The sequence below is a fragment of the Crocuta crocuta genome, unplaced genomic scaffold (genome assembly GCF_008692635.1).
Source record: "Crocuta crocuta isolate KB4526 unplaced genomic scaffold, BGI_CrCroc_1.0 scaffold147, whole genome shotgun sequence".
Lineage (NCBI taxonomy): Eukaryota > Metazoa > Chordata > Mammalia > Carnivora > Hyaenidae > Crocuta > Crocuta crocuta.
In genome coordinates, this window is record NW_027532594.1 from 199869 (window position 1) to 226797 (window position 26929).

A 26929-nucleotide genomic window follows, 5' to 3' on the forward strand; every position below is an offset into this window, starting at 1 on the left:
CTCAAGCCCAGTTCAGTGTTTAATACCACTCCCCTACCATAAGCCCTAAGTTCAAACACCCTTGCTACTTATTTTGATGGAGACAGAGAGCCAAATTAGAGAATTAAAAGCTTTAATTTATTACTACTTTTTGTCCAACATCCTGTAATAAATGAGATTGGACTTAACTATCTGAGCACTTAGTGCATTAGTGTGAGGGGGCTATTTTTGAAATAATACTCTCCATTTTTTCTTTCCTTCTGTACCTCACTCCCCTCGCTACTCTGCATTTTCCAGGTATGGTTGTCTGAATTTAATGGCTCTGGTGAGACAGTGACAATTAAGTAGAGACACAGAAGCAGGAAACTCCTAAGGACCTGTGACCTTACACAGAGAAAAAGAACTTGTTTAGAAGGTACAGAGTGAGTTTTTAAAAGGTTGTTGGGCCATCAAGAAAAAAAATCATGTACCCTGCTCTCTGAACTAAGCCTGGGGAGTAGAAAATAATAATAATAAAAATAAAACATACTCAAAACAATACAAATAAAAATAAAGTTTAAGCTTTGAATAGAGGTGACTCCAATAGGTCTCAAATGGATGTCTGCTTTGTTGGAAAGGTCAAGAACCAGAATCTAGTTTTCTTCTTCCAACACACTAACTGAGTGACTATGTTGAATAAATTTATGTATCCCTTTAGGGAGACAAATTAATTGAGAATAAGTGCCTACCATCATTGTAGAAATACTTTAAATTAAGAATTACTTTCCAAACACACATATAAAATATTAGAACCAATTATCGAATTCAGCAAAGTTTCAGGATACAAAATCAAAATACAAAAATCAGTTTGTTTCTATATATTCACAATAAACCCCAAAAAGGAAATTAAGAAAGAAATTCCATTTATAATAGTATCAAAGACAACAAAATCCTTAGGAATAAAAACCAAAAGGAAAGGTTTGAAAACGATAAAATATTGCTGAAAACAATTGAAGATACTAATAAGTGGAAATATATTCAATATGCATGGATTGAAAGGTGGCATTGTTAAGATGTTGACACAACCCAAAACATTTTATAGAATTAATGTAATCCCTATCAAAACCCTAATGTTTTATTTTTGCCAAAATAGAAAATTCTATTAAAAATTCATGTGGTATTTCAAAGGCTCCAAATAGTGAAAGCAATCTTGAAAAGAACAAAGATGGAAGTCTTACACTTTCTGATTTCTGAACTTACTACAAAGGTACAGAAATCAAACAGCATAGGGACGCTTGGACGGTTCAGTCGGTTAAGCGTCTGACTTTGGCTCAGGTCATGATCGCACGGTTCATGGGTTCCAGCCCCAGAGTCGGGCTCTGTGCTGATGGCTAGCCTGGAGCCTGTTTCAGATTCTGCATCTTCCTCTCTCTCTGACCCTTCCCTGCTCGTGTGCTCTCGTGCTCTCTCTCTCTCTCTCAGAAATAAATAAAAAACATTTTAAAAAATCAAACAGTATAATACCAACATAAAAATAGACTTGTAAACCAATGAAATGCAATATAGAGCCCAGAAATAAACCTTTGCATATATAGTCACATATTTTTGGCAATGCTGCCAGAATCATTCAGTTAGAAGGACAGCTTTTTCAACAAATATTGCTGGAAACACTGGATATCCACAAGCAGAAAGACAGAAAGAAAGTAAGATAGAGGGAAGGAGGGAAGGAAGGAAGGAGGAGAGGGAAAGGGAAGGGAGGAAGCAGGGAAGGAAGGAAGGGAGGAAGGAAGGAAGGAAGGATGAGAGAGACAGAAGGAGGAAGAAAGGCAGGCAGGCAAAGGAATGTTTCTAAACATAAGAGGTAAAACTATAAAGCTATTGAAAGAAAACATGGGGGAAAAGTTCAATTAATTTGGCAATGATTTCTTAGATATGTCAACAAAATCACTGTCAACAAAGAAAAATAGATAAATTGGACTACATTAGAATTTTTTTTAAAGTCAAAAGACACTATAAACAGAGTGAAAAGCAGCCCATGAAATGGAAGAAAATATTTCTAAATTATACATCTGGTGAGTTTGATATTCAGAATGTACAAAGAACTCATAAAACTCAATAGAACAACAAAAACTCTGATTAAAAATGGGAAGAGGACTTGAATAGACATTTCTCAAAAAAGATAAACACATGGTGAGAAAACATATGAAAAGATGCTCAATAGCACTAATCATTAGAAAAATGCAAATCAAAATCACAATGAGATACCACTTTCATACTCACCAGGATGACTATTATCAACAATGGCAAAAACAGAAAATAAAAAGAGTTGGTATATGTGTAAAAATAATTGGAACATTTTTGTTTTTCTGGTGGGAATGTAAACATGTTAAATGGTGCAGCCACTGCGGAAAATGGTAAGACAGTTACTAAAAATTAAACATAGAATTGTTATATGACTGAGCAATTCCATTTAAGGCTAGATAATCAAAAGAATTGAAAGTAGGCATTCAAAGTAATCTGTACATCCATGTTCACAGCACCGCTATTCACAATAGCAGAAGATGAGAAGCATCTTCGGTCAAGCATCTATAAACAGATGAATAAACACAATATGATATATACATACAATGATATATTATTGAGCTTTAAACAGGATGAAAATTTTGCACATGCTTCATGAGTGAGCCTTGAAGACATTATACTTAGTGAAATAGGCCAGTGACAAAAAGACCAATACTATATTCTATCCATTATATGAGGTACCTAGAATAGTGAAATTCATAGAGAAAGTATGTAAAATGGTAATCACCAGGGGCTGAGGGGAGGAAAAAATCATAAATCCTTGTTGAATGGGTATGGAGTTTCAGTTTCTAAACATGAAGACATTCTGGAGACTGATGTTGGTGATAGTTGCATAACAATGTGAAAGTTCTTAATGTCATTGAACTGTCAACTTAATAACTGTTATAATGGTAAGTTTTATTTATGCATATCTTACCACGATTAATAAAAATAGAAAAACAAAAACAGTTTTATTTGCTGTGAAATAATACAAAGACATTAAATACCACTAAAACTTTTAATGAGATTGAACACTCAAAATTTTGGGATCGAGTTATAAACTAGTTTCCTTCAGAATGTGTCTGGGAACTAGGATATCTTACAGAGACCCAAAAGTTTCAGCCCTGCATTCAACAATGGCAAATGACTAGAAGTGTCCTTGGCTTTCAGAAATTATTGCTTCTGTTATATAAAGTTCTGTATCTAATCATACTCTACAGTTGAAGCTCGTATAGGATATTAACACCTGCAATTTTTAGTCATTTTTGCCATTATCCTCAGGGGCATACACTATTGTTTTGCAGGTATTTATTTTCTCTACCTCACATACTCAAAATTAATGACTAGTAGTCATTTTAATGACTGGGTAGTGTCAGTTTAAGTTTGTGATAATTATAATAATCATAGTATAGAAGTATGAATGGTAATGAAAACTACTCCATTCTTCCATGGAAAATTGCATAAGAATAGAGCCCTATCATTGGCTACCACCCTCTGGGTATAGCTAAGGGACTTAGCAGTTGGCATTACTGCCCAGAAGTTTGGTTTCACAGTTGTATTTCCTTGTAGCTCCAAATGTTCAAGGATAGCAAGGGCAAATACACTGCATACCTCTTATGATAGGCAGAATTCTAAATCTATCCTACCAACATTCCTCTCCTCTGGTTATTTAATTACACATTAATCTGTATACTTCTGTGAAAGGATTTTTTTTATTAAGTCCTTCTCACTCTGTCACTTTAACTATAACTACAGATATAACTATATATATAACTGGAGAAGAGGAACCAGTTAATATCACTTAATTGGTTCCTCACTGGTTCCTCTTCTCCAGGTGTTAGAAGACCAATTCAAGGTCTGCTAGACCTGTGTTACTTTCTGAAAGCTCAGAGGATGAATCTCCTTCTAGCTCATTCAGTTGGTTAGCCAAATTCAGTAGTTTGGGACTTTAGGAATGAGTTCCCACTTCCTTACTGACTGGTGGTAGTAGGTTGTCCTCAGATCCCAGCGGCAGTCTTCATGCCCTAGTCTGTGGCTTCTTTCATCCCCTTCACCGGCAAGGGAGAGCTGAGTCCTTCTCACTCTGTGACCTTAACTATATCTATCTATATCTATATCATCTATATCTATATCTATATCTATATCTATATCTACGATATCTATATCTATCTACAATATTGTGTGAGACTATATGTTTTATTAATTGATGTGGGGAAATACATAGTACAATATTAGAATTTTGGTCTTGTTTTAGTCACTGCTCAATTCACAGCATCTAGAATAGTGCCTGTCACTTAAAAACTGCCCAATATATTATTTGTAATGAATTGCCAACTCATCATTTCTAAACAGGTACTAAAATCCATATTGTCCAAATGCCAATTTGTGTGTCTGGTGATGGAATTTCTTTGAGGATAAGAAAGGGAGTGTTGCTTATCCAATCTTTATCCCCATAGTAAAAATTTATTTATTAGACTAATTTATAAACTATTAATTAGAAGTTATGGCATCTTAATACATGTATAACAGTAATTTATTGCTCCCTAGAAATGAGCCACTGAACACTGAGAGTTTACTGTCATGTCACACTCTCTCACTGCAAAACATTTCCAAAAGAAAATATCACACATGATCTTATCTATGATTACCTCTCCTTCTTCATCACCTATTCCTGCTCATGAGGCACCAATATCACTGTTTTTAAGGACTTTCACGTGGCATTTACTCTCCCTAGAGCCCTGTTTGTACAGGTCTTCACATGGCTAATTCTTCACTCTTTAGGTCTCAGCTTAAATGGCAGTGCGTTAGGTATATTCCTTCTACATGTCCTATCTTGATATTAGCATCCTTTACATTGACTTTATAAACACTTATCAGAATCTGGAATTCATCCTATTAATTCATTTATTTATATCATCTTTCTTTTAAAATGTAAGGTTTTTAAGGGTAATGGCCTTTGTGCAATGTAGTACCCTTAGTACTTAGCACACGAGTTCCCATGGAGAAGGCACATGGCAAAGTATAAATTACTTAATTGCTGGTAAACATTCAAAATCACACTAATAGGAAGATAAATTTCGCTAAAATTGAGGTTTTATTTACCCCAGCAGGTACCACATGTTGTAAGGGTTTGTATTTGAATCTTAGTTTGAGAAGCAGGAAAATCATAGAATGGACTGCATAATTTCAAAATTCCCTTTGAATACTGTACATATTGTCTTTTTAGCTATTAAAAAAAGAAAACTTCTGGATTTAAAAAACATGAAAGTGGTGGAAAGACTACATTTCCCTTCTATTTGAATTCAAATATAAAATGTAGGCTTAGTGGCTTGTGAAGGACACTTGTAAATTATTGGCCTATTTTTATCATACAAGTACCAAAATGGAATTGTTATGTAGAAATTATTTCCTTACATTTGGTATCTATATTAGAACTGTATTTTCCTTCTCTGCTAAAAATGGCTCATAATGAGCACATTCCATTTGCACTGTGGATGCAGTCAGTGATACTTGCTCTTTTTTCTTTTAAAAGCAATATCAATTCTCTCAGAATAAATTCTAGAGTAGTACTTAAATACTGGAAAACCCCAGTAAGGCAAAGTTCTTGTCCCATTTGCTATTGTTAAAATCAGGGAAGAAAATTATTTTAAAATATGAATTCATCATTTAAAATGACATTCAGAAATGGAGGTCACATATTTTTGACTAACATTTGACAACCCTTAACAGCTAAAAAATATAATCTAAGATTCTTCCTTTTGAAAGTATAATAGTTGGTCAAGATAATTTTTTAAAGATAGTGAAAAGAGAACTTAAAATAGCTTTGGAAGTAGTTTAAGTACAATGGTTCTCACGTTAGTATTTTCTTGACATGGAACTGAATTTTTCAAAATCTATATGCACATTCTTTTTTGAATCCTTACATTGAAAGGCATGATAATTGGGCTCCTAAACAGAATGAAGCATGTACTGTTACTTTATGCATTTCTTTGCTAAAACCAATATTCTATAAAAGAATAAGTATTATGATTACAGTTTTATAAACGAGTTGCAGTTCAGAATTTAACTTCCTGCCTATTCTGTCTTCAAAACTATAATTTTCAAGTAGAATATTTTGTTTTCCTTTACTTGTCCCAAGCCACATAAAATTAAATGGGACGTATTTTATCTGAGTTTTTCAGTGGAGTTGTACTAGTCAACAGAGATAAAGTAACCAGTACAATAGCCCAGTAAATAAACAGCCCAGGGTGGTGTCCTTAATTGAAATTTGCAAACATCTTTCTTTTCATATTATAAATTGTCACTGTTCCAAATAATGAAACAGGGTTTTTCCTTCTTTTTTTAAAATGTTTGTTTTAATTGTATAATATGTCCTTCCTGTTAAAGGCCAGATTGAAACATAAAAGAAGTATATAAAATAGAAAATATATGATCGATTATTTTCCTTCACTGTCCCCCTACCAAACAACATCCAATTCAGGGCATTCTAACTCAGACATTTGTGTTAAGCCTAACTTTATCTAAAAAGAACTAAACTGCTTATATATTTAGCAGCTACTTTCATTAACACTTTTGAATCTTTTATTGTAATATAAAACACAAAGAAGCAAAAAGTTTATATACAAACTAATAAACTATTATAAATGGAATGATCTTAAATCCATGACCTTGGAACTTTAGGAGCCCCCCTACCCACCCAGTAGCCTCTGTATTTTCCCATATTAACCATGGCTCTTCTCCCTTCAAAAGCACCTGCTATCTTGACTTTTATAATAACTTCCTCACTTTTTATTATGATTTTATCACCCAAAAGTATATGCTCCCTTTATAAAACTTTATAATACTTTTAAGACTCTTTTACCCCACAGGTTTCTCTCTCCTTTCTTTTCTTTTTATTATGGTAATTCTCTTGAAGAACCTGGGGAACTGAACCTAGAGAGTTTTTCACAACTCACTATATTTGTCATCTACATTTCCTACAAAATGGCAAGTAGATCCAGATGCTTGATCAGACTTAGGTTTAATATCCTTGCCAAGATGATAGTGGTGGTATCTTCTTTCATCAAGAAGTATATAATAAATCTCTGTTTTACACTATGTTTGTTTAATTTACTCATTTATGGTGTTAGTATCCACCGATGCACACCACCTAGATCCATTAAATCATCAGGGGTTCTAAAATGTTAATATTCAAATTCTCTCATTTTGTTTTCACTAAGTAGCTGGAATAAATTTGAATGGAGATGATTTCTCCAGTCTAGTATTTGGTTTCTAATGGTATGATTAATAGAGAAGTCAGGAGAAATGCTTGACTGTTTAATTTAACTAGTTGTTGATATAATGAATTTATTACCTATCAGCCTGAGAAAGTTACCAATGATTAATCTTTTTGCAGTTTCTTATGAACTCATGGATTTAAGTACATTTGATGGGCTTAGGTTCACTACCATTTCTACTTTTACTGTAGCCTCCTTTGATATAACCCTGTTAAGTTTCAGATAGACCTTCCTGTCTGGCATGCCAAACTATTCCTGCCTCAGTTCTATAATCGGCCACTTTTCAGGAAGCTCTGGATTTTCATTGAGGAGTTATTATTTCAAGTCCACAATATTGGTACCAGAGACATTTTTTTGGGAATTGTTTCTAGAATTCTTCAATGGACTAAATTAAATACCTTGTAAGATCATACTAAAACTTTTTTTTTTTTAAATATTTTTTATTTATTTCTAGGAGAGAGAGAGAGAGAGCGTGAGCAGAGGAGGGTCAGAGAGAGAGGGAGTCACAGACTGAAACAGGCTCCAGGCTCTGAGCTGGCAGTCAGCACATAGCCCGATGCGGGGCTCGAACCCACGAACCGCGAGATCATGACCTAAGCGAAAGTCGGACGCTTAACCGACTAAGCCACCCAGGCGCCCCCATACTAAAACTTCTAAATTAAATTCAAGACTAAAGGGTTTCAACACAACCTCATATATTACAGTTGTATTTTCTTTCTTCCACACAGTGAATTCTTATTCTTAAGGGTGGGCAGCAATATTGAAATATTTAATAACTAGTTTATTTGCTATACAACAGTCTCAGACTAACAAAATTAATATTACCCCAACCAATTATGATTACTAGAAATAGATTTAAATTCATTTGCGGTACCTGGGTGGCTCAATCAGTTAAGCGTCTGACTTCAGCTCAGATCATGATCTCAGGTTTGTGGGTTCGAGCCCCACATCACGCTCTGTGCTGACAGCTAGCTCAGAGCCTGAAGCCTATCTTCGGATTCTGTATATCCCCCTCTCTCTGACTCTCCCTGCTTACACTGCCTTTCTCTCTCAAAAATAAATAAAACATTAAATATTTTTAAGAAAATAAATTTATTTCTTCATGAGTTATGCCCACTTTCTTCCCATTGTCAGATCGTATAGTCATTATCTGCTATAATCTTTCCTTTTCAAAGTTCATTTTGTCTTGGTTCTAAAATTATATATTTATTCCTCTCCAGCCCTAATTACATTGTCATTTTCATTATCCGACTCTTGTTTCTAGTAAATTTGATACAAAGGGTTCATGAGAAAAATATTCGTCAAGATTTTGTGTATTAATAAGTTTGTATATGCCTTTTACACTTGAATGTCAACTTTTTCAGATATAAAATCATTGCTTCACATTTTCTTTTCTCAAGTATTTTCAATATTTTATTTCATATTTTGGGGGTATATGGTGCTGCTACCAAAGGGTTTGATGATCTAATTTTATTTCCTTTGTAAGTCATATACCCTTGGGTCAGATGCTCAGATTTGGGGGTGGGGGCTTGAGTTAGGCTTTGTTTTTTTTTGTTGTTGTTGTTTTTTTGATTGTTGTGTTTGGTTCTTGTATTTTTGTGTTGGTTGTTCTGGGTAGATACTCTCAAATGTAATCTGTATTCATTCAATATGTATTTACAATCTTTTTTTATTTAAAAAAATTTTAATGTTTATTTATTTTTTTGAGAGGAGAGAGACAGAGACCATGAGTGGGGGAAGGGCAGAAAGAAATGGAGACACAGAATCCAAAGTAGGCTCCAGACTCTGAGCTGTCAGCACAGAGCCTGACCCGGGGCTCAAATCCACAAACTGTGAGAACATGACCGGAGCTGAAGTAAAACGCTTAGCCGACTGAGCCACCCAAGCACCTCCAAATCTCTTTGTATAAGTGTTAATTTTAAAATGTTTTCCTTCCTACCTTTTTCTGTTAAAGCTTTATTAGTTGTGTTGAGTTGCTCTTTTGGTTCTTCTCATTTAGTCTTCATGTGTAAAATGATTTGCTCTTTTATTTCAAATTATTTTATATCACATCATTCCTGATTGTTTTCCTACTTCTGATATATTTTGTTCATTTATGTCTTATATCATTTTCTTAATATCTTTCAGTTTGTTTTGAAATATGTGTGGAAATATTAGAGTTTTGATTTACTTCAGAAGATTAGGCTCGCTGTGATGTCATTATGCTTTGCAATCTTTTTTCCTATGGAATATTGTATGAGATTTGACACTAATACTTTGTCCTATTTTAAAAGGATGCTTGGCTCAGAGAGCTCCTACTACCTCAGAAAAACCCACTTTTTTATTGTTTTTGTGTAGTATTTTAAAATATGGCATCTTGCTGGGGTGCTTGGGTGACTCAGTTGAGGGACTGACTTTTGATTTCATCTTAGGTCATAATCTCACAGTTTTATGGGTTCCAGCCTGTCTATAGTGCAGAGCCTGCTTGACATTATCTTCCCCTCACTTTTCCCCTCCCCCACTCATGCTTATTTTGTCTCTCTCAAAATAAATAAATATTAAAATAAATTTAAATATGGCATCTTTCTTTCTGAGTTCTCCTTGTTCTATTCTTTTTTTTTTTTTTTAAGTGTTTTATTTATATCTGAGAGAGAGAGAGAGAGAGACAGCATGAACAGGAGAGGGTCAGAGAGAGACACAGAATCTGAAGCAGGTTCCAGGCTCTGAGCTGTCAGCACAAAGCCCGACGCAGGGCTCGAACCCACGAACCATGAGATCATGACCTGAGCTGAAGTCAAACGCTTAACCGACTGAGCCACCCAGGCGCCCCTGTTCTAGTACTCTTCTATTTCCTTCCAGTAGTTTCTCCTTAGTGTAGAGGACTTTGTTTAGAAAAGACCACTGGTAAATCAATTTTGAATATTCATTGAAGCTAGATTACTTCAGCCCTTTTGGTTCTTACCATAGGCCTTTGCTCTCCTCCACTGTCAGAATGAGCAACTCTCCATATAGATGTAGCCAGTATTCTCAAATTGTCTCATGAATAACTTTGATGAATAACTTTTGACTATTTTGCTGATCTCCTTTCTCAATGTCTACCATTTATCCCTTTGTTTCTCTCTGTCTTCTATTGTCCCTATACTGATGTATTTGTTCCTATAGCTGCTGGTATTGTGAAGTTCATAGGGATATCTAGTCATTGATGTTTATATGAATGTTGTCCATTAGGATTTTGTTGTTTTGGTTTTTTGTTTGCTTGTTTTTTGTTTTGTTTGCTATCTCACTGCTTTGTATGGTTTTATGTGAGGATTTGGGAAGAGCCAAAAACTATGCTGCCACTGTTAACGCTAACACCCCAGAATCTTTGCATTAAGTTTTTAAGTAGATGATTTTCAGTTTAATTTATTGGTATAAAATGGCTCTCCCCTGGTGCACCTGGGTGGCTTTGTTGGTTAAGCATCTGACTCTTAACTTGGCTCAGTTCATGATCTTGCCATTGGAGAGTTAGAACCCTGCATCCATCAGACTATGTGCTGACAATGCAGAGCCTGGTTGGATTTCTGTCTCCTCTCTCTACTTCTCCTGCACTGGCTTTCTATCGCTCTTTCTCAAAACAAATAAAAATAAAAATAAACTTTTAAAAAGACTCTCCTTAAATATGTATTTAATCTACTTTTTCACTCATTTTAAATAGCCATAATTTTCTTTAGGCTAATAGAAGCTTCTCAGCTTAAATCTATGTAAAATATTGGATTTGAGCACACACATAAAATACATAAGAAGAATATCAGGCACAAGGTTCAGGAAGAAGCATGAAATCACACTTTTCCTATTTTGATCTTAGTGAGCTTATAAAAGCAGCAATGCCTTTGCAACCAATAGTTTTTCTTCCAGAGGAGACCTATGGTAACAAAATCATAACCGTTGAGTCTCTGCTTCTCTTATTGCTCCAGGAAATGACAATCTGGCTCTTACCCTGAGTGCTTGGCAAACTGAACTTGAATAGTAGACATAAACCTTTCCAATCCAAAGAACAAAGGGGAAAAGTGGTTTGCAAATATCTCCCCACTATTCCTATTCCTAATTATCCTCAAAGATAAAGGATTGAACTCTGGTGCAACAGACAGTATTGTGTAAAAATGACCCTGGAAAATAAATCACTTTTTGCTGAGCAAAAAGCTCTCTGGGGTGGATGAATGTCCTCCCTTCTTGGCACTGGAGGGATTCTACACTAATTGGGCATTTGACATGTTCAAAGATCCTTACGTCTGGGCATCCGCTTTTCACAAAAGTCTTTATTAAAACCATCACAAGCAAATCTGGACAACCTGTACCAAGCAGATTATTTATTCTCCTGTTGTAAGGTTGCTTTCATGTTTGCCTTAGAAAAATAAAGAAACATAGAGATAAGATCTTTCCCCTAACATATATAGGTAAGGCACGTCCAGCAAAAATACACTAAACCTAGCACATGGATCTCCACTTCTGCATATAAATTTTAGAACCAATTTGTTAATATCAACCAAATAATTTGGTTGAATTTTAAATGGAATGTCACTGAGTCTACAGAGTATCTAGAATAAAAAGTGATATCTTAACAATATTAAGACTTCCTATCCATAAACATAGAGTGTTTCTCCATTTATTTAGTTCCTATTTATATTTTTATTAGAGTTTTGTCATTTTCCTCATATAGATATTCCATATGTTTTGTTTGATTTATATACAAGTATTTCAGTTTGGGAAATGGTAATGTAAATGGTGTTTTTTTTATTTCAAATTTTACTTGTTTATTGGTGGAGTATCTGTATTCTACAAATTTGTTATAATTTGCTATAACTGTTCCAGGAGATTTTTGTTGTTGATGATGTTTATTCTTTTGGATTTCTATGTAAATATTCGTGTCATCTGTCAACACAGAGTTTTATGTCCTCCTCTCCAGTCTCTTTACCTTGTCTCTCCTTTTCTTGTCTTACTGCATTAGACAGGATTTCTAGTACACGTTTAAAAGGAGTAGTGAGAGCAGACATCCTTGCTTTGCTCCTGATCTTAGCAGGAAAGCTTCTAGTTTTGTTACCAGTAAGTATTACGTTGGCTAGCGGTTTTTTTGTATGTATTCTTTATCAAGTTGACGAAGTTTCCTTCTATTCCAAGTTTGCTGAGAGTTTCTAATCATGAGGGAGTGTTGGATTTTGTCAGATGCTCTTTCTGAACATACTGATATAATCGTGTGATTTGTCCTCTTTAGTCTGTTGATATAGAAGATTAAATTGATTTTTAAATAGTGAACCAGATTACATCCTTGGAATAAATCCCATTTGATCTAGTATAAAAACCTTAAATACTGTTTGATTTTATATGCTAGTATTTTGTTGACAATTTTTGCATCTATGTTCATAAGCAACATCAATCTGTAGTTATTTCAAGTAATGCCTTTGGTTTGAGAATTAGGGCATTTCTGCCCCCCTAGATTGAGTTAGGAAGTAGTCTCACTGCCTCTTTCCTCTGGAGGAGATTTTGGAAAAATGATATACTTTTTTCTTTAAATATTAGGTAGAATTCATCATTGAGTGCATGTGGTCTTCCCACCCTTTTTTTGGGAAAGTTAGTAATTATTGACTCTGTTTCTTTCAGTGTCTATTTCTTGAGTAAATTTTGATAGATTGTATCTTTCAATGAATTGGCTTATTTCATTTAGGTTTTCAAAGTTTTGGGCATAGAATTGTCCATGGTATGTACTTACTATTCTTCTAATGTCCATGAGGTCTGTCATAATGTCCTCTCATTTATAGTATTAGTGATTTGTGTTTTCTCTCTTTTTTTTTCTTAGCTAGCTTCCTATTTTAAAAAACATAATCCAACATCCTTGATGGTAATATTTCATTACCCCCTTCCTTCTCACCTACAACAGAGAAGGAATTTTCCTTTTGTATTAAGGGACTTGCCTAAAAATATGATCTACAATTACAAAGCACATACTTGAATCTATTTTTTTTTTTATGCTGAATCAAAATGTCATTTTATAACAATACAACTTCCTTTCATGACTTAGGATGTTAGGTATTTTTACCCAAGCATTTAAAAATGGTTTTCTATGAACATATGAACTTAGACAGTGGCTCATCCATTCATTCACTTAGTCATAAATAACTGAGCAACTTGAGGCAGGCATTCTGCTGATTTCTGTAATATAATAATCAAGACACCATTCCCAACCAACCTATATAACAGTGAAGAAATAGAGAGTTAAATATACTATATCATTTCACCACAGGCAACTTCAGTATTATAAAAAACACAGATGTTGTCCACTTTGCTGATGGAGGCATCAGAGCTAAAACTTAAGTAAAAAATTCGGCAAAATGGAATGATGTATCCTTTGATCAGATTTTATCTTCTGTCACGAGATTTTATATTGTCTTGTCTTGTGTTCCTTTTCTCTCACTGTGGCTCTTCATAGCTGGCATTAATTTTGTTCCTCAGATATACCACATCATTTCCACTTCAGACTCTGTTCTCTCTGTCAAGAACTCTATTTTTCATGATATTTTATTGACCATTTGGTTTCAAGTCAAAAACTGTCCTCTCTAAGAATTCTTTCTTGAAACCCTTACCAAAAGCACTCTCTGCTCTAGTCCCTAAGTCACTCTCTATCCCAGTGTTAAACTTTGACACTTTTTCATATGTCAAATTTCTATTTATTTAATATTTTTACCTGTTTATCATCAAGTGTTCCCAACATCATGAAAGCTCCATGAAGGCAAATGTCAAGTCTCTTCACCACTATAACTGGCACTAAAGCTGTTTCTAGCTCACAAAGTTCAATATATATTTCTTGCATAACTAAACTGCAGCGAGGAGGAAAAAATCACACAGCGTAGAACAATTTTGATATATTGTCTTATTAATTTATATGTAATTTCTGATTAAGAAGGTTGCATCTCTCTTTTACACGCCTATTATTTCTCTAATTAGGGTTCTATTCTATTCTATTCTATTCTATTCTATTCTATTCTATCCTTGTCTGTCTTTCTAGTCTTATTCTCACCAGCCATCAACTCAAAGTTTTATATTAATTTATTTCTAGTCTAAACACATTTATATTCCTGCAATTTTTATGTTGAACCTGTTACTCAAAAATTGATAGTTTCTGAAAGTATATAATAATGGGTCACTCATATTAGCACTATTTAATAATCTTTGTCATCCTGAAAAAGGCAAACCACTGATATTTGTGTATTGTAAGTAGGAAAATAATCCATGTAGATAGATCTTATTTTTCCATAGTCAGAAAGACATTTTAAGTAATCAATATGGTCAATTATCTCCCTTGGAATTTCACAAGTTTGGCCGAAGGAATAACTCAGTACAGTTTGCAAATAGCTATTAGTTTCAGTCCTCATCTGCAGCCCCTCAACCATACAATCTTGATTCTCTAGGTGATTATTTTGAAATAAATACATATTGACTTAGAACTTAGATACTTAGGTACTATTATTATATATAATGTAAATAAATTAACTGAAGTTCAATTTGGTTAAGAAACCTCTTCCTTCCCACCTCAGAGTGGTGCTCTCAAAGGCTAATGAAATTACATTAATGAATCATTTACTTTAACCTCCCATATCTTCCCATTTAATTTATCATTAAATCTAAGCTCCAAAAACCTAAAAGCCACTGCAGGCTGAACCAAGCTAGAAAGAGCCAGAAACACAAATCCATACTTTTCCTAAGCCCCCAAAGCATTTCTAAACTACTAATGAGAATCTATGAAACCTAAAAAAAAGTAAAAACAAGGCTAAGTTTGGGAATTTATTTCAAACCTTGGCTTTGGCTAGGAATGTTTTGAAATTACTGGTATAATGAAATGAACAGTAGGATGTGAGTCAATATATTTTAATTCTAGTCCTGAAGAGGGTCTAATTTATTATCTATATGACATTAGGCAAGTTACTTTATTTTGCTGCGGCCAAATTTGTTCATGTGTAAAATGAAAGTTTGTCTATGGAGTAATTTCTAGCATTGCAATAGCTAAAAATGTATTATCATGGAAAATGATCTTTTAGAACTAAACTTTTACAGTAGGAAAGCCTTAGGGTATCTATGGGCTATGATGCTGTAGCAGCTGAAAAGAGGTTAGTAACAGCATTAAATTTAAGAACTGCCCATAAGCTGCAAACATATTAGGGAAAGAATAACACCATGTGAAAAATTTTCAACAATGCCCTCTCTTTATGAGCCAATGAAATTAGTTGCCTTGAACAAAACAAATTTCTTCACCTTCCAGAAGAAGGCAGACTGATGATATTATTTGTATAGAAAAATAGAAATTTCTGAATTTTAACATATATGAGATAAAATTTTTCCAAAGTTCCCATAAATGCATAGGTGATCTACTATGCCAATGATCTTTATACCTATCATATACTTTGGTGGAATTCAAAGATGTAGAAAAATGAAAATATCATATGGAATATGAAAACTGCAAAATTACACTTATGCTTTTGGGTTGAAAATATGAAGTAGTCTCTATGACCATGTAACCTGATTTTTTAAGAATATGTTTTATCTTCCCATTCAAAATATAAATGATTCAGATTAATTAAGAAGAATTGAGTTTGAGAGAGATGGATTTTTTTATCATCCAGTGAGAATTACACTACTAAGATGTCATTACTGAGGAGGATCATAATTCTCAAGAAGAGTAATTTTTTATATAGTATTATTAGATTATAAAAGAAATTTCTATTTATTGAAGGAATTGGAAGTCACCTTTCAATGTTAAACAATTATTATTTGATTTGGGAAAATAAGGTTTGCTATCAGATAAAATAATTTCACATGTTAAAAAGTGGATTGAAGGAAAGACGTGTATATAAGAATATTTTTGAATAATAAAGGATTACAATAGATGGTTAAAAACAGTAGGACATGGTTTATAATGGAATAGAGAAACATAATTATTCCTTCTAAGATGTTCACCAGAATATGACAAAGAAACAGAATCTGAAATTGATTTGCAACATGAAACTGAACCCTAAGTGGGAGCTCATATCCCCAAAACATGTTCATCATGCTTTAGCCATTGAAACAAAATCATCTGCTTCCCCTTTGTGCTCTTCCCTTAAAATGCCTTGTTCGAAGTGTGGGTTTGAAAACAAAAGATAAAAAAAGTTTATTTACTACTCTCTTCTGTTATGTTGAAGTTTTCCAAGGTCAACATTACCTTGCCTTCTTTGGATCAATGATGGTAATTGTGAAACTATACACATAAACAATGCCCAATAAATAGCTGATGATGATAATTTTCACTTGTTCTCTTACAACCTAGATTCATTTTCTTCTCTTTCTGTGAGAAGATAAAAATGAGTTCAATATCTCATGTTGCTTAGAGACCACATTATATTTCAACTATTCTTTCTACATTCTCTATTTTACTACATAGCTTATTTGTAAAATAGGTTACTCTTCTACACTATTTTATTAACCTGATACATTTCTCAGTTTTGCTGTCTTCTTTTAAGTTCATTGTTTTTCACTAGTCATTGAATTTTACTTATCTTTGTAGGAAGCATATAGCGATAGGATTAACATTCCAATTATTTGAATAGAAGGGGGTTTAGTGTGTGTGTGTGTGTGTGTGTGAATGTTTTTTTGCATACTCTAAAATAGATACATCCCCGTCTTCTACATAATTTGAAATAATTATTGAAAGGAAATCAAATGCAAGATAACTGCCTAATTGGATCAGAAAGTCAAAGAAAAAAATGATTAGAGTATTTTCAGAGGTTATTTACTGCTAGCAAAGAGCAATCTTGATTTGCTCTTCTCAGAGGTAGCAAAAAGGAAGAAAGAACACTGCCTTACATCCATTATTACAGTAGGAATTTTTAGTTTAAGAACTACCTAGTGGAAACAAGAAGAATGGGAAGGCTACAGAGTATAAATATTTCTCATAAACAATTTATGCTGATTGTATACAACTGTACTTTAGAGAGGTTCTGTAGAGATAAACTTACACTTTCAATTATCTAGTATGTTTACAGAATTCTACCATTGTTTAGTGGATTGCCATTCTTAAGTTTTTATATGTGAATCCTTTGCTAAGTATCTTGCTAGCTCTATAACTTACCACCTTTAATGCATCAATAAGAACAATAGTATACTGGGTATGAACCGTAATATTTTGGTAAAAGTTTGCATTCCTTTATCATACGTTCTTATGCCCAGCTAATATAAAACATGTCAGTGTGAAAGGGATTTGGCAGTTGTTAAAACTCTGTTAACATGTTCATTAAAAAATGAGCAAATTATTATTCCATTTACCCTCAAATGATGATTCAAGTCCCATACATACTGGGATTTCTTTTAACATTGTATAACTTGTATACTTGACAGATTCTAGGAAATTAACTATAGTATGCTAACACTTTAGCCAACAATGCAAAATTTATTTTATATACAATAATCTTGATCATTTTATATATTTTATATATATGAGAGTTTGGAATTTTAAGAATCCCTTCAGTTATTCTGTAGTATGTCAAGAATAAGTAGCTTAATTTCATTGCCTATTTGTGTGTGTGTATGCATATTTTGTATATTTTTTTGTCAGCTTGGTTTCTATTATTGAGTTTCTATGGAGATTTATATTAAAGTTAACACAATTTTTTTCTTCCTCTTTTTTTTCCTGTTCTAGTGTCACTCAAACACAGCCCTACTCAATCAAGATGAAATAGCTGGTAGAATAAGTTCATTCAGTTAACACAGGCAAGCAAGTAAATATTCTTTCCACTCCAAAGTCGGATATACTACACATTTAAAAGGACAGCTTAAAGGAACACATTAAAAAATAATTTGTTCTTGGGATATGTCTGCTGAAAGGGCATTTTGTTTTCAAGGTAATTTTTAAATATTTGTATTATTAAAGCAAAACGTGTTTCTTACAGAGATATCGAAGAAGATAGGCAAGAGAAGAAAAAGAAGTAACAAACAGAAGTCTACATTTTTTTACCACACGTCACTGAAAACCATATATGTATTGAAATTTTATGTGTGAATTATATCATAGAACACTTTTATCATTTTTATTTTAAAAATATACTTGAGAACATCTCCATGCCAACAGATAAACTTCTGTAACAGAACTTCTAATGGTTTCATAGCAGTTCATTGTTTAACAGCTCAGATATTTTAGTAAGTTTCTATTTGATATAATTCTGAACTTAGAGAAAAATTGCAGGAATAGTGTAAGGAATCCTCTTATGCCCTTTACCCATATTAGCAATTGTTCAAATTTCTCTCTATTTCTCTCTCTCCTCCTTCCTCCTTCTATCTGTTCCTGTCACCTTTCCTCTTCCCTACTACAAATTAGTGTGTGTACATATATATATATATACACTTATTGAGAATAAGTTGAATAAACTATACCCCTTTGTTTCTAAAAGTACTTAGTGTAAGGGTGACTGGGTGGCTCAGTCAGTTAAGCATCTGACTTCGGGTCAGGTCATGATCTTGATACTCATGAGTTTGAGCCACATGTCAGGCTCTGTGCTGATAGCCCAGAGCCTGGAGCCTGCTTCAGATTTTTGTCTTCCTCTCTCTCTGTTCCTCCCTCACCCTCAAAAATAAGCACTGAAAAAATATTAATATTTATTGTATTTCTTAAGAATAAACATATTATTTTATAAACAAAATGCAGCTTTAAAAATCAAACAAATTTCAATAATACATAATCATTGTCTAAATCATATTCCATATTTAATGTTATGGATAATAACATTATCCATAATGTTCCAATAATTTATTTTATGGCTATCTTTTCCTGAACCAGGATCAAATTCAGAACCAACTTTCAGTTTAGTTCTCACATAGCTTTTTAGTTTCCTCTATTCTGGAACATGTTCTCAGCATTTTCATGTTGTATTTCATTGGTACTTTTGAGGAACAATTTGTTTATAGAATATCCCTCAACTTCGATTTGCCTCGTTGCTTGTGATTAAATTTAGACTTTATATTGTTGGTAGGAATAATGCAGAAATTACATGTATTTCTATGTGCATTTGTAAAACGGTACTTGATGTTATTTTGTTCTGACATTCATGTTTTATTTGATGGCTTTTTTTCAGCAGTGTCCTCCAGGTTTCTACACTATAAAGGACTATTTTCTATCTGTAATTAATAAGTAATTTAGGAAGAGATCATATAAGTAGCTAGTTCCTTAGAAAAATTTCATCCATGTGTTTTAGCATCCATATTTCCTATATTTATTAGATGGCATTCTACTGTAAAAAGAAACTTTTCCTATACTTCCATTTTATATGAAACATACATTCCATGCTAGATATTCTCTAAATAACCCTACTATTTGTGATTTCATAAATGCCTTATGTTAAGTTCACAAATGTTCAAATTGAAGTATTGTTGAAAATGGTATTAGAAGAAGACATCTATGCTTCAACATAAAATATACCATGAGACTAAAAAAAAATCTCAGGTATAGCCTAAGTGAAAGTATCAATAAATTTAGCAATGATATTCCCTTAATCCTTTCTTGTGTCAATATGGGATATAGCCATATTTTTCCTTTTTTTATATTTCATCTCAATTCTTTCCATTTCATTATTTCCAGTACAGTTAACATACAGTGTTATATTAGTTTCAGGTATACAATATAGTCATTGGTAGCCATCAGTTGGTTCTCAGTATTTAAGAATCTGTTTCTTGGCCTGTCTTTCTCTCTCTCTTTTTTTCTCTTGTCCATTTGTTTTGTTTCTTCAATTCCACATGTGAGTGAAGTCACATGGTATTTGTCTTCCTCTGACCAACTTATTTCACGTGACAATATATTTTCCAGATCCATGAACCTCTTTTCAAGAAATGGTCATATTTTTTTATGAGATTTAATTATTATTGTAATTATTTTTGATTCTGATATTGTCCTCAATTTGGTCAGTGGGGATCCCTTAAAGATGTTTCCTGTGTCTTTTTGAAATGCTCTCATGATGTTTTAATTCATATTTTCAATGAGATCATTGTTGAATCACATGTAGTTATGAAATAACATGGAAAGATTCCATGCACACTTTACCAGGTTTTACCAGTGCTAGCGTCTTGCAAAACTATGGGATAGTACCACACCAGGATACTAACATTAACATAATCAATTTTGTATGGATTTCCCAGTTTTATTTGTGTTCATCCGTATGAGTATTTAGGTCTGTACCATTTTGTCACATGTATATGTTTGTGTACAACAAACACCACAGTAAAGACAAAAAAAGTCCCATTAGCACAACGACTCCTTGAGTTTACCTTTTATAAGTACCTCTACCTCTCTCCATTTTACCCTGTCCCTAAACCTGGCTAACACTAATCTCCTTTCCATTTCTAAAATTTTGTCCCTTCAAAACTGTTACAGAAATAGAACCCTATAGTATGTAAACTTGAAGGATTGGGGTTTTTTTCACTTAGCATATTTCCTTGGGAATTCATTCAAATTGCTTCATATCTCAATAGTGTGTTCCTTTTTATTACCAATTCATATTCCATGATGTGTATGTAACAGTTTGTTCAACCATTCATTTGTTTAAAAGTATATGGACTATTTCTAGTTGTTAGCTATTACAAATAAAGCTACAGTGAACATTCATATACAGATTTTTATATGAACACAAGTTTCATTTCTCTGGGATAAATATGTGAGGTTGTAAATGGTAGATTGTATGGGAACTGCTTGTTTAGTTTTATAAGAAACTGCCAAACAGTTTTCCAAAGTGTCTGTACCATTTTACATTTCTGCTGCAACATATGATTGAGTCACTTTCTACACATCATTGTTATGATTTGGTTTCATTACTATTTTTCTTTATTTTAGCTATTCTAATAAGTATAGAGCAATGTCTCATTTTGGTTTTAACTCACATTTTTCTGATGGTTAGTAATTTTAAACATCTCTTCAAGTGTTCTTTTTGCCCTCCATATATACGTTGTGTTGAAATATCTGTTCATGTCTTTTGCCCATTTTCTTTTCCTTGTTTTTTAAATGTTTATTTATTTTTGAGAGAGACACAGTGTGAGTGGAGGAGGGGCAGAGAGAGAGGGAGACAGAGGATCCCAAGTGGGCTCTGCACTGTCAATGACCAATGTGGGGCTTGAACTCACCAACTGTGAGATCATGAATGGAGCTGAAGACAGAAGCTAACCAGTTAAGCCACCCAGGCACCCCTTTTGCCCATTTTCTAATTGGATTGGTTGATTTCTTTTTTTTATTGTTGAGTTTTAAAAGTTCCTTTTGTATTCTGGACACTGGTATTTGGTCAAATATGTGGTTTGCAAATGTTTTCTCCCTGTCTGTAGCTTTACACACCTTTCACATTGGCTTTAAAAGAGTAGTAATTTTCTATTTTTGCTGGGTTCAATTTGTCAGTGCTTACGTTCATGAATAATACTTGGGCATCAAGTCAAAGGCTCTTTACCCAGTCCTAGATACTGAATACTTTCTCATAGCTTTTTCTAGAAGTTTTATATTTTACATATATGATACATTTTGAGTTACATTTTGTGTTAATACAAGGTTTAGGACCATTTTATTTATTTATTTTTTTGATGCCCAGCTACTCCAGTATCATTTATTGAAAAGGTTAAACTTTTTCCATTGAGCTGCTTTTATATCTTTGTAAAAGCACTGGTTGAGGATATTTGTATGGGTCAAATTTTGGGCTCTCTATTTTGTTCCATTCATGTATATGTCTATGCTTCCATAAATATCACACTACAATGTCTTGATTAGCTATACAGTAATCTGAATTATTGAGTAATTTTTTCCATTTTATTCTTTTTTTGTAAAGACTGATGTATCTCTTCAATAGCCTGTGCAAATCCATTTAAATTTTACAATAACTGCATCTATGTTTACACAGAATCTTGCTAAGCTTCTGGTAGAAAACACATTAAAACTATAGGTCAGTTTGAGGAGACTTGGCATATTTATTATATTGATTCTTCCAATCCATAAATAATACATATCTCTCCATTTATTTAAGTCTTTTCTTTCATAAATAATTTTTAATTTTCAGTATACAGATTCTATGTTTTGATACATGAATACCTAAATATTTAATTTTCTTGAAGAAATTGCAAATGGTAATGTAGTGTTTTGTAATGTTTATTTTGAGAGAGAAAGTGCACACAAGGAAACAAGCCAGACAGGCCAGAGGTAGAGAGAGAATCTCAAGTAGGCTCTGGGGCCCAAAGTGGGGCTTGATCTCAAGAACCATGAGATCATGACCTGAGCCAAAATCAAGACTTGGGTGCTCAACCAACTGAGCCACCCAGGCACCCATTATTATGTTTTTAATTTCATTTTCTTCATATTCATTGTCAGTATAAATAAATTTGAATAATTTTTGTTTATTGATCTTTATTCTGCAAACTTGCTGAACTCATGTATTAGTTGTAAGGGGCATTTTTGTTTTGTTTTATTTTGTTTTGTTTTTGGTTTTTGTTTTATTTTGTTTAGTTTTAAGAGTATTTTTGTAGATACTTTGGGATTTCCATTTGGCAATCATACCATCTATAACAGAGGACTTTTTATTTCCTCCTTTCCAAATGGCATGCCCTTTATTTTATCTATTGCTGCCTATTAGAATAACTTGAGCTTCCAGTGTTATGTTGACTAAGAGTGGTATGTGTAGGCATTCTTGCTTTGTTCCTTATCTTAGAGTCTGTCCAGGTTGCAGAATTAAACACTGGGTCGACTGATATGTTGTGTCATAAATTAAACTTGTTTTAGAAATTTTGATAGTTATTCTAAATTAAAGTTTGTGTCAAATTATACTCTTACTAATAGGGCATGAAAGTGTGCATTTCCGTATAGCTTTATCATTAAGTGTTGTTAAGTTTTGAAATCTCTACTAAGTTGTACAAGTAAAAATGGTATTTAACATATTTAATTTGCATATATGCAATTATTACTATGGTTGAATAATTTACATATTTTATTAGTGTTATATACTTATTATTTTATAAGTTCCTATGCATTGGCATTTTTCTATGTAAGTGTCCATCATTTTCTTATTGATTTGTAAGAGCTCTTCATATATTTAAACTTTAGGGGAGCCTGGGTGGCTCAGCTGGTTGAGTGTCGGACTTCGGCTCAGGTCATGATCTCACGGTTTGTGGGTTTGAGCCCTGCATCGGGCTCTGTGGTGACAGCTCAGAGCCTAGAGCCTGCTTCAGATTCTGTGACTCCCTCTCTTTCTCTGCTTCTCCTCTGCTCACGCTCTCTCTCTCTCTCTCAAAAATGAATAAACATTTAAAAAAATAAAATAAAAAACCCAAACCTTTATCATGCATTAAATTCCTATTTGTTTTTCATCTGTTTCAGACTTTTCTATTGTGTTTGTCAATACCTATGCCAGTAAATATCTACTTTAATTCCTAAAATTGTGTATTTTGACATGTGGATTAAAAGTCTTTTATTCATCGTTGAACCAAATAATAATAAAAGGGCATAAGCAAAATATGCTACATTCTTAAGAGCTTCTGAGACTCAACATACACAAATTAAAGCCTTCATTTTTTTATGATTCACTTAAAGCTAAATCATTCCATCATAATGGCATAATCCACCTTCCACATAAAATAGGCAGATAATCCAACTGCCTACTGAATGTACTATTTAGGTGTGGCATCTAATATTGCAACATTAGAAATATTAAAGATCACATAGTGTTAACCTAAAATTTTCTTACCCCGGGTGAGTTTTGGTTCTAGAATCCATTCTGGTTTGGGACCACATTTTGTTTCCAGGTGAAGCCAATTATGGGGAGAATATAATCACAGAGGATGAGAATAATCTCAGTGGATTTTATCTGAATCATCAAAAACATGAAACAAAATACATGCAGAATGATCATCTCTATTACTATTATTCACTGTTATTTACCCCGAGAGTTCATCTTTAGTAGGAATTAGAATATGTAACTACAAGCAAATTGTAACTCAATACCTGAACATAAGTCCTTTGTCAAACATCTGGGTAGAGGTAGATGACATTGTAACAATCAACTGGGAAGATACTCTCGAATGACAACAGCAGAATGTTTATAAACTTCACATTTAGAACATCTGATACTCTATTTCCCAAATATTCTTGGATTGAAATAAAGAAAACAGTAACTCTTCTATGACCATTGTAACTACTAAATTGAAATTATCTAGCTCAAATGTACCAACACACAGTGTCTTGGAAATAAATCCCAGAATCCTCCCATTTGCTTATCATAATGTTTCTTTGTTCTTGCTGTTCAACAGATGTTAGTTATTCTACCAAAAGTTATTGTTTAATCTTAGTAATTCTAACTTGTTTTCCTTTTTACATTCTGTTCATGCAGAAAAACTAATATGGAGCTCAAATTTCATTTTTGGCACTTACTTTGGAAAGAGTTTATTTTCTCTGTGCTTCAAATTTGTTATAAGAAAAATACAAATATATAAATTTGTTGTGAAAATTAAATGAAGTAACACATGGCAGGTGCCTAGAATAGTGGTTGGCATACGCTGAGTGCACCCAAATGTTGGCATCTGGTGCAGTTCACATTTTATAGATATTATTTTGTATAGAGACAAAGCCAATTCCACCCCCCAAAAAATTATTGATCCATTCCAAACCCATTCCCTGAAGCCAAACTGAGCTCAAAGAACTTGGAGCTCCTAAAGAGGTTTCCAGAGCCATGCAGTATATAGTAAATTGCCTCCATTTTTTATTCTCTTGGGCTACAATGATTGAAAAAAAAAAGTGACAGAAAATACTAAGTCAAAAGTTATTTATTTAGTTCTATTGATATTTTAAGTGACTGTTAATTATTACATTTCATTACAAGTAACAAAAACTATACAATGGAGGAGAACCAGGAGCTTCTAGGCAGCATATTCAGAAAAATAGAGAACCCATTTCCACCCAAATGTCAGCTTTGTTTAAAATATAGCTTGAGGGGCGCTTGGGTGGTTCAGTCAGTTGAGTGTCTGACTTCGGCTCAGATCATGATCTCACCACTTGTAGGTTCGAGCCCCAAATTGGGCTCTATGCTGATGGCTCAGAGCCTGGAGCCTGCTTGGGATCCTGTGTCTCCCCTGCTCTCTGCCCCTCCCATGCTCATGCTCTGTCTCTGTCTCTCTCTCTCTCTGTTTCTCAATAATAAATAAGTGTTAAATTTTTTTNTGAACAAGAAACAGAGGATAGAAAAAGGGGCAGGGATAGAAATATTTACACACCTTATTGTCAACTAAAGACACATCATAAGGGGTAAAATTTATATGCTTTAGAAATTCTAAGCGTCCCACCAGAATGAACATAGGGTCCTCAACATGCAAGGTAGCTCAATCTTATTACCTCCAGCATCTTACCGTCAGCTATTATTGGAGTTACCCAGGTGTGGACAAGGATTACTGAACTGTTGATACAGCTCTGCTATTTAATTACTGTTTGCCCTCCACTTGTCTTTTTGGGAGCTGATAGCTAGACCAAGCAGTTGCTATCCATGGCCCATTAGAGCTCAAAATGCCCTAATTGTTGATTTAGCTCAGTCACAGTTTGTGGGAATTAGATAGGCTCTGACTGGGGATCTACTTATTGATTGCTCTTATGGGGCTTTAAATTTTCATTTTTATTTAGACAATTAAAAGAGATAAAAGATATTGGGTTAATATTTTTGAGTGAGACTGTCTCCCTGTCTAGTTGGTGAGGATATGATCCAAAGCAAAAACAGATACGGTCCTGACAGTGAGATGTTTACAGTTTTGTTGAGGAGAAATATGAGAATAAAAAATTGAAAAAAGAAACTCCAGCCCAGATATGTCCTTGAAAATAGCAGCACTTGATGTTATAAAACTTCATAATAAAGATTTTTCCCTTGTCACAGAGTAGATTTCCCTGAGGAACACTTACTTGAGTTGGAATCTGAAGGATAAACACAAGTTCAGTAGGTGAGGAAGGGATAAAGGGGGAAAGTGTTACATGCAGAGAGAGGACATGTGAAAGGGCTCTCATATGGAAGGGAGCTTAGCACTTTATGATGTTCTATGATGTACTAAGAGGACAGGCTAGGAGTGGGGGTGAGTTAAGATGTGAGAAGAGAGGTAATTGGGCTAGGGTGTCATTCAGTCATCCATGCATTTTCTCATTCCTTAAGTGAGTACACACTGAGCACTAACTGGGTTCATTTTAAACATTGGGACTACAGCAGTGAACAAAACTGAAAACTTATCTGAGCAAGGCAATGTCGGGTGATACAAACGACTTTTCAGAGAATTAAATCAGGCTGAAATGATGGATACAACAAGTTGCTTTTTTTTCCTAGTAAAATGGAATGCTCAAGGGGAAAAAAAAAAACTTTCCTGAAGAAGGTGATAGTTAATGGAGGGAAAAAAGTAAGAAAGAGCTATTCATAGTGAGAACAAGGGGAAGAGCATTTCATGCAGGGAAACAGCTTGTGAATGACCTTAGGAAAGTAACAAGCTTCAGTTACAAAGAACAGAGGAAAGACCAATGTGATTAAAGCATAATGAGCATGAGAGAAAGTGAACTGATGTGACACTGTAGAAAGAGGCAGGAGCTAGATCACACAGGGATGTATAGGCTGGGTTAAAGAACT

The 26929-nt window shown here is 33.7% G+C and overlaps 2 long non-coding RNA genes across 2 annotated transcripts in view; one reads left to right on the forward strand and one right to left on the reverse strand.

The window, feature by feature from the left end:
- LOC144244660 (uncharacterized) overlaps nt 1–26929 on the reverse strand; it is a 192446-nt gene that overhangs the window by 100835 nt on the left and 64682 nt on the right. The window lies entirely within an intron of this gene.
- Nucleotides 1–26929, forward strand: part of LOC144244659 (uncharacterized) — an 89021-nt gene that overhangs the window by 6714 nt on the left and 55378 nt on the right. The window contains exon 2 of the long non-coding RNA XR_013339017.1: nt 17974–18175. This is a non-coding gene — a long non-coding RNA (uncharacterized LOC144244659). The remainder of the gene's footprint in view (nt 1–17973; nt 18176–26929) is intronic.